This window comes from Bidens hawaiensis, unplaced genomic scaffold (genome assembly GCF_021521415.1).
Source record: "Bidens hawaiensis isolate Kalapana, Puna unplaced genomic scaffold, B.hawaiensis_p1.1 tig00033471_1, whole genome shotgun sequence".
NCBI lineage: Eukaryota > Viridiplantae > Streptophyta > Magnoliopsida > Asterales > Asteraceae > Bidens > Bidens hawaiensis.
The window spans coordinates 111,483-125,087 of NW_027495725.1; the positions used below are offsets into that span (position 1 = coordinate 111,483).

At 34.9% G+C, this 13,605-nt stretch overlaps 1 pseudogene across 1 annotated transcript; it reads right to left on the minus strand.

Moving 5' to 3' along the window:
* Positions 1-2,670: 2,670 nt before the first annotated feature.
* Positions 2,671-7,505, minus strand: LOC143584815 (cysteine-rich receptor-like protein kinase 2; annotated as a pseudogene). The gene is made up of 7 exons (XR_013144431.1): positions 7,117-7,505; positions 5,105-5,508; positions 4,716-5,026; positions 3,829-4,039; positions 3,510-3,741; positions 3,280-3,433; positions 2,671-2,921 (listed from the first exon to the last, which is right to left on the minus strand). The product of XR_013144431.1 is annotated as a cysteine-rich receptor-like protein kinase 2 (transcript).
* Between the last annotated feature and the right edge of the window lie 6,100 nt (positions 7,506-13,605).

Here is a 13,605-nt window from a genome sequence, read left to right on the forward strand (position 1 = left end):
ATTTGGTTTGGGTCGGGACGGGTTCGGGTTGAAAGGGGTCAAGTCAAAACGAATTTTGTGTTAGAACAGTGTTAGGCAGAACAGGTTGCGAGTCAAGACACGTTCAAGGTTGTGAGTCAAGAAGTGTTCAATGTAGCGTTACGTGTGCATAGACACCCGATTGCGCGCGTACATTTGTTGTGTGACGTGTTTACTAACACCGGTTAAGCTTCCAATTTCGCATTACGAGCATACTATCGTCAGGTTGTGCGCGTACCATTGTGAAGTCATGCACTTACTGGAACGGTAACACCGGTTATGCGTTCGATGTCATATTTGTGTACATACTGCGCGCAGACAGCGAGCTATATATAACAAAACATATCTAATACTATATAATAAAAAAAATAAAAAAGCATTCAATGTTTACAATCTGGTCTGGTTTCATATGGTCGGTTTCCGGTATAAAACGCGAATCAAACCGTTCACTGCGTTTTGAAAATTTTGAAGCCGACCAAAAGTAAAAAAAAAACCCAGCTATGAAACAAAACTAATGACTGGTTTAAATGGTTTCAAGGTTTTAACCGAACCATGAACACTCATAGTTATTACGTGATTAACAGGGTCCGCGTTCAAATACCCGCTGCATCGCGCGGGCACTTGTCTAGTCTAAAGATCATATTGATGCTTCTTGAGCATGACTCCACTTCTTTTATAAGCGAAAGCCTTGACACCCTCGATCACTCTGTCAAATAGATCATCCTTCCGTCCGAGGAGCATAACGTGGTGACTGTTGGGAAAAACGACCACCTAGCCATATATGGTATACAAAAAAGTGCGGAATTAATGAGGATGCAAACAAATAGGGTATTTTAAATGTAATAAGGAACACAAAATTTTAGCGTTGAAAACCTCTCAAGGTGAGAGTAAAAACCACGGGACTACTAAAGCCGCTTTAAATCTACTATCACCAATAATAGCAATACAAAGACTTTTCTAGATAAAAGAGGCATACAACAATCATCATACACTTGGAACAAGCATTAATCTTCAGGTATATGGAATCAAACTATACAAAAGAATACGAGTAAGAGGTGTCACCAACGAGAAAACTATCGGTACTTGAAACTTCTCTTATCTTCAAAACATAAAAAGAATGAAGCACACTTTCTTCTCTTTGTCTCTTGTTTTCTTCGACAGCAGAGGAGATCACCCAAAAAATAAATAAATAAATAAAAATAATAAATAATAAATCCTCAGTTCTTTTTTGTGTCTGATATGTGCGGAATATGTGCACGAAAACAAAACCTATTTATATATTTTTGTTGTCTTGGAGCCCAAGCAAAACTCCAAAGTCCACCAGAAAGCATCTTGTGGTCACCGGTCATAAGGCCCAAACCATGACACCAACTTTGGTTTTTCTTTTCTTTCATCCGTGAAGCAACTAAAAAAAATATATATTGTTTCTTTATTACTAAAATAATAACAACAGAACCCATGTAGGATAATATTTGTTGGGCTTTCTTATGGGCAAAAAATACCCTAATAGTGACCCGGCCCGCCCGCTCAAGAGGATACCCAAAATTAGGAAAATCCCCTGGCTCAACCCGGAACTAAATACTCCATGCGAGACTTGAACCCACGACCGCCTATAAAAAAAGTCATAAGCTACCGCTCGACCAATATGGTCTTCGGTGAGCATAACTCCACCAAAGGACATTTATGTTCTGAAATGATTTGTCCTTTAGTAGGAGTCAGCATTCATAATGTTAGAAATGTTGTCACCGCTCTTGATTCATCAATTGAGCAATTCAAATGTGTGAAAAATAGTGTTGCTTCATTGTGTAACAGAAAGTTTGAGTGATTGTGTTAAGGAGAGTTTTTCTTTGTAATTGACTAATTGGTATGAATTAAACTCTGTGATGACTTATGATTTAATCTGTTCATTAGTGAATTTGTTGTTTGTTATTGATTTGGTTACTGTTTTCGCTGCTAGTTTACTCTGTTCATCAAGTCAATTGTTATTCGATCTCAATCCCATCCTAGCAATGTTCTGGTAGAATGATGAGCATTACATGAGTTCATTAGGACTTTAAAACAAGTTGAAACGTAATAAATGCTTTGCCATATGCTAAAAGCTGTTTTGCAAACATATATGCGGAGGTGCGTTTTTGTTTATGAACTACAAGCCCATTCACTTCAAAAATTTCTAATTAGAAATGTTTTGAGAAATTTTCAAAAAGTGTCTTTGAAGACAATATTTAAGTTGTTTTTAGAAACAAAAATAAATAGAAACATAGTTCCAATAAAAGGAACCCAAGGATCATATTCTTCTCCAATTTGAGTTTTACTCACATCTCGAATAAATTCAAGGACATATTCGAAGAAATTCTGACCGCCGGTCGGAATGGTTTGTGGGTTCCGAACGGCTAAAGTGGCTGAACCTAATAAGATAGCAATTACAACCCAAGAAGTAACATGCATATACATATAGCATACCACTTTATTACCCTATTTCCTTTATGGGGAAGAAAGAAAATTAAGGAACCTGCAAATATTGTAAGGAATGAAGAGGAGAGATTTGGATACAAGAAACCAGTTTGATCCTATCTTCGCTTTAAACAACAGATCGAATAACATGAACATCATAAGTCTATTGGGCATTAGGATGCATGCCTTTGAAGTTTCTATGAAAATCATATTTGAATCCTTCGATTTTGATCAATGTAATTAGGTCTTGTTAGTTGTCTTTCCCCCAATGATAGATCATTTGGAAGCATCAACACAACTTCAGACATGGTTGGTCTTTTTGAAACGGGTGATTGAGTGCACAACAAAGCAATCTCAATGATCTTCTCCACATGTTTTACTTCGTCTGGATTGGCATTCATTGTCTCATCAGCTAGCATCATGGCCCTTTGATTTTCGTACAACTTCCACGCCTGTCACCAATTGTAGCGAAACATTTAGGAGCTCAAAATAATTCTATTTAATTTACGAAAATTAGCTTAAATATTTAATTCACGTTCAACTTACCAAGATAAATAAAAAGAATTGTTCTCATCATCACATTTAAAAAAAATTGAATACATAAAACTTATATTTTTTTGTTGTTTATAACTGGTTTCCGCAAAATTTTATAGCATCTTAGGGGTTTTATTTTATCCATAATTCGTATATATATACATAGCAGTATAATATGCATCTAATGAGATGGGTACTTTTCTTTTCTTCTTGTTACTATTTCTTAATTGATGTTGATGAAATAGAAAAGGGAAAGGGTATAAACTTGTATCTCACATGTTCGAGGAGATAATCAGTTGACGTTCCATCAAAGTTCTCGTGAGTACACATTCGACCACTAATGATTTCAAGGGCCACGATGCCAAAACTGAAAGTGTCAACCTTATCTGATAAAACACCGTATCGTACATATTCTGGCGCGGTGTAGCCCCTAGTATTGTAATACAAGAATGTGATTGGATGCAATATGAGGAATTATAGTTGCATATCTTGTGAATAAAACTTACAGTGTCCCAGCAAACTTGGTGATAACATGACTTTTATCCTCAGGCTGAAACCTTGCTAATCCAAAATCTGCTATTTTTGGTTGGAAATCATTATCAAGGAGAATGTTGCTTGATTTTATATCTCTATGCACAATTCTAACATGGACTTCCTTGTGCAGATGAGCGAGACCCCTAGCGATCCCTAAAATAATGTCATATCGTCTTTTCCAGTTTAGGGTGCTCTTTCTTTCACCTATAATGAATATAATTAAGCATATCAAATGTTAGGAAATAAAGGTTTTCTTGTGAATCCACATCAAATTCTTTAAAAAAAACATACCCCATAGAAACCTGTCAAGACTTCCATTTGGCATATATTCTAGGACAAGAAGTAGATTGGATTCGTCACTACACCATCCAAGGAGACCAAGAAGATTTCGATGACGAATTTGACCTATAAGTAAGATTTCATTTTCGAATCCTATTTTCGCTCCAGCACATCCAACTTTAAGCTTTTTCACAGCCACAACTCTCTTGTCTTCAAGAATTGCCTATTAAATCATTAAAATAAATTAGTAGTTAGAAGTCATTCTACTTCAAAGTAGTTACTTAAAATCCAGAATTATCTGTTTTTTAAGAGAAAAGTGTATACTTGGAGATATTTTACAAGCAGGAAGCATTATATATATTCGCAATTTATTATTATCGTTTCTATAAATCACATTTTTGTATTATACCTTGAATACCTCACCAAAACCACATTTCCCTGTATTTACCTGCCTAAACAAGGTACTTTCGGCAGATAGGAGAAGCTAGTCATAGTCTCATAGATGCTTATAATCGGCATGAAAGTTTTATGAAAAGGGAAGCCTTCACGGTATTAAAATTGTAAATAAATTGATACCACTTTCTCCGTAATATGTTTATTGTTGGATCGTTTGTATTAACCATTAGAGCATGCATTTTATCCCATTTTTAAAGAAAAATGGTTGTAGAATGGGATGTGAATAAAAATTCTAGTAAAGTTATCGTCTCATTTTCTTCTCTGGCTTCTTTGGGAGACTAACTATCTCGAAGCGGTCGTATCATGGAGATACCAATATTGACAGGAAAAATGGGAAAAGATGGATGGCTTGAGGATTAATTTAGATATATTATCAATTTTCATTGGTTCTGTGTTTGAAATAGAGAAAATCGGAATGTAAGGTGAATTGAATTAATGAGTACCTTGTACACATCTCCATACCCTCCTTCTCCAAGCTTATTTTCGTCCCCAAAATCATTTGTGGCTTTCTTGAGATCAATGTAGCTGTAACCCTTTGAGCCTTGCAAATCAGCTGATGGAAATGATATCAGTTAATCTGTTTGAGTGATCTAGTTAACTCATTTACCTAGCAAATGATAATGCATACCTCCTGGTGGTATTTTTTTCGATCGAACATACCACCAACATACACCTATTAGCAAGAAGATCAACAGACCACCTAAACCTCCAACCACGCCTTCAACAATGGCTACCTTATTGCTTGATGAACTTCCTGCAAAAATATGATAAGTGACCATGATTTAATTATGCACCTTTTAGATATCATAGTTCGAAAAGAAAACTAGCTCACCTTCTCGTAGAAATGGTGTGATGTCAGTTGTTTCATTGTTTCTGAAAAATGCATTGGTGGAGTATCTCATAAAACACCCCAAATTAACAGCACTCCCATTAGTAGCATCAGTGGCACAACTTCTTAAGTTGGCATATGTATCTTGCAAGCAACTTTTGCAGCTGTCTGGTGCTACTGTCTCGACACATTGCGCTATAGCATAAGCACTTGTATTGGTACCAACAACCGGTGATATGGCTGCAGCATAGAAACCACTTATTTTTGGAGTTGCTATAGAAAGATTGGACAATAATCCATCCACAGCCGTTTCGAAAACGCTCTGTTGTGATGAAGTACTATTACCACATAAGACTTTATTTTCTCCAGGCAGTGTTGTTTGATCGGAGAAGGAACTACTCTCATACCTTCGAAAGAAGCATAAGTGTTACTCTCAATATAAAGTTCTATTGGATATGATATTGGCTAGATTGCTACATCGAATTCAAGAGTAAGATTCACAAAACACTGAAAATATAGCTTAATAGCTACATTTTGCACATTAATTAGAATTGTAGTTAATATTAGAGGATATATTTATATTAGAGTTATATTTGATATAAAAGATATGTTTTGAAGTTATTTACAGCATATCTTATTATTTGTAATTTATCTGTTTATATTTCCTCCACTATATAACAGGCTGTAGTTTTTCTATGAAATCTTTGGATACCATAAGCACTTTTATGACATATTTAGAGCCAAAATTCCGAAACCTAATCACAATCAATAATATTCTTCGTTCTTTTCTTCATCCCTGATTGACTGATTACTATTGGGATGGCGGCAAGCGGCAGCAACAGTGGTGGCAATAGTTGTGATGGTCAAGTGGTGGTGTCGAGAGAGAAGAGTGAACAAAAAAAAACAGTGTATGCTGATGAATAGTTTTTGATGTGTTTGTATGAAATGAGATTACTGTGTAATAGGTGATTCAATTCCATTTAACAGCAAACAACATTTTTTTTTTCACTCAATGGTTCATTACATTATGTCTGCCGAACACTGTATTCGGCTTTTAAAATTCATGTTTAGTGTTTCAAGTCCGATAGTTATAAGAAGATATGAAGTTAATTTAGGAGTAAAGTTATTGTGTGTTTGAGTTATAAATTTGGGGGGGAGCAAAATCGTAAGAAGATATCATTTAATAAAATGGTATGGGCGGTTTGGTGTTCTGAAAACAAAACCAAATCGAACTTTAAAGACATCATATCGTACATGATCACGTTTGACTTTTCCATTAAAACTGGATAATATTATTATTTATTTGATGAATAAAAAATTAGATACAAGTCTACAACATAATCAAATCTGAGATCTGAAAGGAGAGAAAACAAAAAATATTAAAATGATATAGCTTTCAATAACTTTTTAAGGTCAAATAAATTATGGGAGCCATGTAGCGTGTGTGAATAAATAACTTTATACGTATCTTTATATCAATATGATGTAAATGCACAATTTCGCATTGACAAAATGCAAGTAAAATAAATAGTAAATGTCAAATGTATCATATATGTTTGGTTTACACGATTGGTTTCATGTTTCAAACCGTAAACCGTCAAAACAGTTTGGATATGCATGTTTTACTTTTTAGGTGGTTAATAAACGCCCCTTAAACAAGTTATGTAATTTGCTTGCATGCATGCATGTATGCTTTGGACATAATTAGATTGCATATGTCTGGTGTCACATAAGAAAGATAACAGTGTTGGTTAATAAATCAGGTTCACATATACACAAACTGGCTCAGTCTGATTTCCAATTTAGTGGTGATTTAATGGTTTTAACATGTGAACCTGGGGCTGAATATAGAAGTCCTGGGGTTGGTTAATCAGTGACAAAAACGGAGTCTCTTAAACATTTAAATATTCTGGGTTTAAGTATGAGGAAGTAAAAAAAAAATTGTTGAATTCATTTAGAAGAAAGAGTTGCATGAAATTAAATCATAAAAAGTAACAAAGTGGACGAGTTTTCACCTGAGCGAACAGCCGTCAAGTACTGTTCGGGCACCGTTGAAAGCAGCACAACTACGTATCAAACTAGCCGCGACATCAAAACAACTGACGCAGTCGCTTGTCAACATATACTTCCTACACTGAGCCATTACATAAACAGGATCCGAATTACTTGGCATATTTGAGGAAGCAAAGTAGGTGTTATTATTTGATAATTGTCTACGGATATCTTTAAAAGTATCATTAAGATTACTGAAGAAATTTAGGAGGTTTGTGGCGTTGACTGTACTACATGATTGAATTAGTACGTTTGTTTGGGGCTGTGAACTCGCCGGAACTGTGAAAAAAACCATGAACACGGTGGCAACCACCACCATCTGCCACCTTATATAGGACCACCACTTAATCATGGCTCCTCCTTTGTCTTTGGTTCAATAATGAATAAATGAGAATGACTAATGGTTATATAATAACTTATGTAATATAGCGTGGCTCGTTTCATAAGCATTTATTGTAAAATAAAATGTCAACTAAATGCATGCATTCTTGCGCGGCAGTGTGGAGCCGTGGCCCACCAACTGTCATTACAGCTGTTAGACAAATAATATCCAATGGCTGCGCATGAATATCAATATATTTTTATAATAGATTTATACAACATCATATATATCATGTATCATTGTTGTATGTTGATGTCACAAAATGGATATTTTACAAGTAAAGTGTCATTTTCGTCCTTTTGGTTTGGCAAATAATGCGAATTTAGTCCAAAAAGTTTATTTTTTGCATATGGACCCTCCATGTTTTTCATTATCAATTACATCCAAATCACTAACATCGTTAAATTTAATCGTTAAGTCAGGGGTAGACATGTCTTTTTACTATTTCTTTATTATATCAGTAAAGTGCCAAAATCGTCCCTGAGGTTTGGTCATATTTGCGAATTTCGTCCAAAAATATTTTTTTTCGCAAGTAGACCCTCGATTTTTCCCAACCGTTGCCAATTTCGTCCAAATTGTTAACTCGGTCTAAATTCAATGTTAACTTATGGGCGTTGCTGTCATTTTACATGTTTGTTTACATTATTGTTATTATGTGTTTGTTTGATGACATATATAACATTTCACGATTCCTATGTTTAAATCCAACATATTATCCGTTTGTTTATTCTTCTTTAGTTTTAGTCATATAAGGGGTTTAGCTCAGCGTAATAATAATAACAATGTAAACAAATATGTAAAAGGATAGTAACACCCCTGAGTTAACGTGAAATTTAGACCGAGTTAACAAATTGGACGAAATTGGCAACAGTTGGGAAACATTGAGGGTCTAATTGCGAAAAAAAAATATTTTTGGAGGAAATTAGCAAATGTGACCAAACTTCAGGGACGATTTTGGCACTGTACTCATGTAATAAAGAAATAGTGAAAAGACATGTCTACCCCTGAGTTAACGATTCAATTTAACGGAGTTAGTGAGTTGGATGTAATTGGCAAGAATTGGGAAACGTGGAGGGTCCATATGCAAAAAATAAACTTTTTGGACTAAATTCACATTATTTGCTAAACCGCAAGGACGAAAATGGCACTTTACTCAAGATAAAATAAACGTAATTGAGTCTTCTAGTCCAATGATATAAGGGTGATGGTTAAGTTTGATATTATGATCTTAAGTTTGAAATATGATCGACTCATTGAGGTTTTTCAAAAGTGAAATGTTTTTTACTTGATGGTGTTGCTAAACTCGTTCAAAACTTTGTTTCCTGGACCATACTTGATACCATAACTTAGTGTACTTAAACACTACGAACTCAATGAGTCTCAAAAGTTGGGTTAACACATGCATATTAGTTTTTAAACTTTGAATAAACATAACACAACAAAATTAATATTACAATTTGTCTTTAAATAACATGAACAAATGTATAAGCTATCAACATATCAAACCTAAACTGTTATCCGCACTGTTAAAGTGGAAGGGTTTAAAAGTGGAAGGGTAGTTTAAAAGCCAATGTTATGAAATTCAACCATTTTAAGTAGCGACACTGTCAAACGCGCCGATCGAAGTAGACGCATTTAGTATTGAAACCAAGTTACGAACAATAGTTTTAATTACATCGCCACATGGAATGTTCTAAAAGATCATACCGGGTTTATGGTTCCGGTTGTGGTTCAACATCATGACTCCGACACCTGCAAATCTGATGTGAAGGATTAATTTAATTTTTTTATGAAGTTAGTAATTTAAATTTATGTTTTGTGGTGTCTTATGAATTATGTAATTTTAATGAATTTTTAAGTTTTAAAAAATAATGTTAATTTAGTTTTTAGTTTTCTATAATTTTATTTATTTAAATGAGTGACAAATGGATTAGGGGTGAACGATTTACATTTTCACGATTAAAAGATGGATTGAGATAAAATGATATGACACTGATATAAATAAAAGAAATCGTGAAAGATGTTCAGGGTGAGATGCACACTCCCTATCTCTCACCATCTTAGTATATGTATTGTTACAAATATAGATATGAAGTAAAAGATTTGGGGCAGATGTTTTGAAAAAGGAAAAAGCGATGGCAAGAAAGGCAACCGACAAAAAGTCAACTGCAAAGAAGTTTGCCATTGAAAACTAACAGTCAAAATGTCAACTATGATAAAAAGTCAAAGTTGAGTTTAGAGCCGATCTGTTTTCAAAGAAATGTATATGGAAGTAAAAGTTGGCAACTTGGCATGTCCATTTGGTGTATTTTGTTTGAATAATAAATGTATAGAACGGAGCGGTCTAAATGGACTTCATGAACGCCTAGGCCGGGCATTGGTGTCACTATTATAAAGTTATTAATTTATGACCCAAATGTGTCTTCTTTAATCTAATTTTTTTTATTTGCCAATATTATAACAGGAAAACGAGAGAAAACTCACAACAAGCCGTAAATTGCAAAGGAATGAAAGTAAAAACTTAATCTAACCAAACTAACACATGAAATGACCTATAACTGAAAATTAACAAAGTTGAATTTATACTATTTCTCTTATTTAAGGCCTGATCTTTTGTAACCCATAAGAATGTGGTAGCCTTTATGTCATGCCCCAATTTAGCCATCGAGAAGGAATGGTTGTTAAATATGATGTCATTACTTGTTTTTCATACGATCCAACAATCACCGTTGAAAAAGCTTGTAACACCTCGCCTTCCTCTTTATTTCTCTTGTGCTTTAATGGGTATTCTATTATGTCTTTCATAGATACAAAGTGAGATGTAACCGGTAATTTAATCCAATTATGGAGAACTTGCCAATATTAGTGTCCTCGGTCTTTGTCTTTGGGTAGTCGTTTGTTATAATATTTACAAAAATATAATAAAGGAAAAAAAACATTGTCTATTACAAATTTGAATCATCAAGATGTCCAAAACCAAACACTGAATAAAATCAACAACCATAAAACAAGGTCAGACAAGATTTACATATTTTATAACAATCATAATATAAATCAAGCAATCTTTTAGTCAAGCAAAACAATTAAAATATTGACCAAAATTAATGTTGCCCGTAATTAAATAGATCTAGAAAACTTTAAATTAATTCAAGTTTGTGTTCTAATTCTGGTTAAAAGATCGGTACTCTGGCTCGTATGTTGTAACAAAAGCTCTGATTAGTCAAACTTTTGTATTATCCAACCCGGTTCAATAATATATTAGATAATACCAATTAATTAATATGCACAACGAAAATAGACAAATAATCAACACTTAATAAAACCCGACAGGATCATAGTTACGATGCATATACGAGCATAATAATAAAATCAACTTATCTAACAACTACTGATGAAATAATATATACCTCAGTTAATGAATAACCAGTCGAGACACCGAGAGTTAAGGAGCTACGCTGGGTGACAAAACGAAAACAATTCGCAGCTACGGTGGTGTTCGGAAACAATAGCGGAAGGGGGCGGCAGCAGGCGGTGGTGTGCAGCAACAACGTGCGGCTGCTATTTGGTGGCGATAAAAAAAAGAAAGGAGAGGTGCCCAGCCTTCAGGTCTATGAAGTTTTTAAATTTACGTTAAGAGATTATGAAAACTAATCTCTTATTTATTAACTATAGAAAAACCGGCTCTAAAAGTCCAACTCATCTAAAAGGCCCCTAATAGTTAATTTATCTAATAAATAAACTTTATAAATATTATTATTGATATTTAGGATTGATAATTTATTAATTTATATTGAAAAAAAATGAATTTTGATTGTTGAGACGCAGAGTTGATTCCCACTTAGGCCGGTTCGAAAGACAGATGGGTGAAGGGACGAATCGGAACTTTAATTTCGAGATTGAACCCGACAGGGGGCGATGGTTCACGGATTTCATCTGGTTTCCGCTAATCAGAGAGGTACGGTCTGATGGTGTTGACCTTGGACATAACCCCGAAATATAGGTATACACGAGAGATTCTTAAAAAAAAAACCTTGTTTCTTTCAGTTTAAGATATATTATATTCCATTAAGCTATTCATAATAAACCTTGAGAAAAGGGTCATTCCCAAATCTGACTCATTTCAACAACCGCTTCTTCATCATCATCTTCTCCGCCCCTTTAATGGCGAATCTTACTCAGCAGCAGCAAGCCTCCATTCAGCCTTGGATCCTTCAAGTCGTCCCCTTCGTCGTCGTTGTTCTCATAGCCGCTCATGTACTCGCTTTGGTACGCCCTTCTCTTTTAATTACCAGATCACCACTTTCCAGTAATTAATATTAACTTTTTTCAAGAATAGGTTTACTGGATATACAGATTAGCAACTGAGAAGCTTCCTGGTAGAAGAAAGAAGCACTAGATCAAAGGTGTAGTCTTTTAGTCTGTGTGTATGAAATGTAACTTTGTTGAATGCACGGAAGGTGTTCGACGAAATGCTAGTGCTTGAAATTGGATCATGATTTGAAATTAAGTTAAAGAAGTTGCCTAAATTTGTTGATTTAAAGTACCCTTTTAAGGAAATTAAATTATTATTCGAGCAAGAGGTTATAACTAGTTCAAATTATGGTTATAGATTCTGTGGTATGTGATAAAAGTAGATGAGAATGCGAGGTCGAACATACGGGCCGAGTTAGATTTTGTTACGGGTACTTGCCACTTGCAGCACTTAGATCCATAGTTAAGTCAGTCAACAATCTGTGGCATTGCACCATCAGATACGTTCATCAATTGTTGTTTCCGTTAGCGTGTGACCATAGTAGTCATTTTGAATGATTGTGTATTTACTAGTGAGTGACTCAGGTGGTTCCTAAATATCCAATGTTGTCGTTAGATATCATCACTATATATGGCGCGCTCTATGCATCACAACTTTTTTATACAAAACCACGAGAGCTGCATAATACACTTCTAGTAGTGTAAGTGGAACTGTGAGAAATGAGAAACACAAACACTTGTACATATTTTTTAGTTTTAATGCATCAGTTTGTTATGAAACTATGTAACTGTTTTTATTTCAATCACCCACTGCATTTGCTCAACACTGTATAACTGTCTAAGCGGTTCTAGTGGTTTTGTACTGATTATGTATTGAACATTTTTCTCTCTATATATAAGATACAGAGAAATTTTAATTTTAATGTTTTGAAAGACAATGCCTAAGAGGAAGGTCTTGCTCTTGTGTCCACATGAGGTACTTCTCTTCGCCTAGATGTGTGCTTGTGATTACTATGTGTGCGAAATTTTAAGACTCTTAGTGGGTTACCCGTTGCCCTGCATTCTGGTTTGTTGACTTTAACAGGACGATTGAAGATCATACTTGTGCAGAACAAATTAGAGTGACATGTTTCAGTGATTTGACTTTAGACCACATGTTGTGGTTACTGTCCAGGGGCGGTTATAGCCTCCACCTCACCTCCACGTCAGGCAACAACCCCCTTCCCCCCCCCCCCCCAACACACACACACACACACAAATCCAAGCATTCCACCAGTAACCATGTACCGCCCCGGCGCGGTGTTTACCGTCCCCAACTCTGCAGAAACCTTGCCACGCCGGTTACCAATTTTAATGTCTGTTAAAATCTGCATAAAATTAATCACATAAAATCCTAGCAATATACCTGATTCCATTCATGGTTTAATCCTGAACTCGTGATGCAATTATTGTATTATATCCATAAACGAAACCTCAATAGTCAATTCTGTACCAATTTTCATTTTATGTTAACTAAATTCATAGAATATTAAAAATTCCTTGACTCGCGTGCGACAATTTGTCACGAACGAGACTCGAACCAACGACCTTCCCTAAAGAAATTCACTAGGTACCGCTAGAGCAGTGAAACTCTGGCCTTTATTTTTTCAAATGAAAGGAATTGCATTGTTGTTATTTATTAATTAGTTGATGATTGAAACTATGTTGCATTAGGGGATGCTTAGCATGGAGACATCGTTATTCTACTACTTATACGACAGGCGTGCATCATATATCATATGTTGTAACATTCGGATTCTTAACACATTGTAATGTAAAT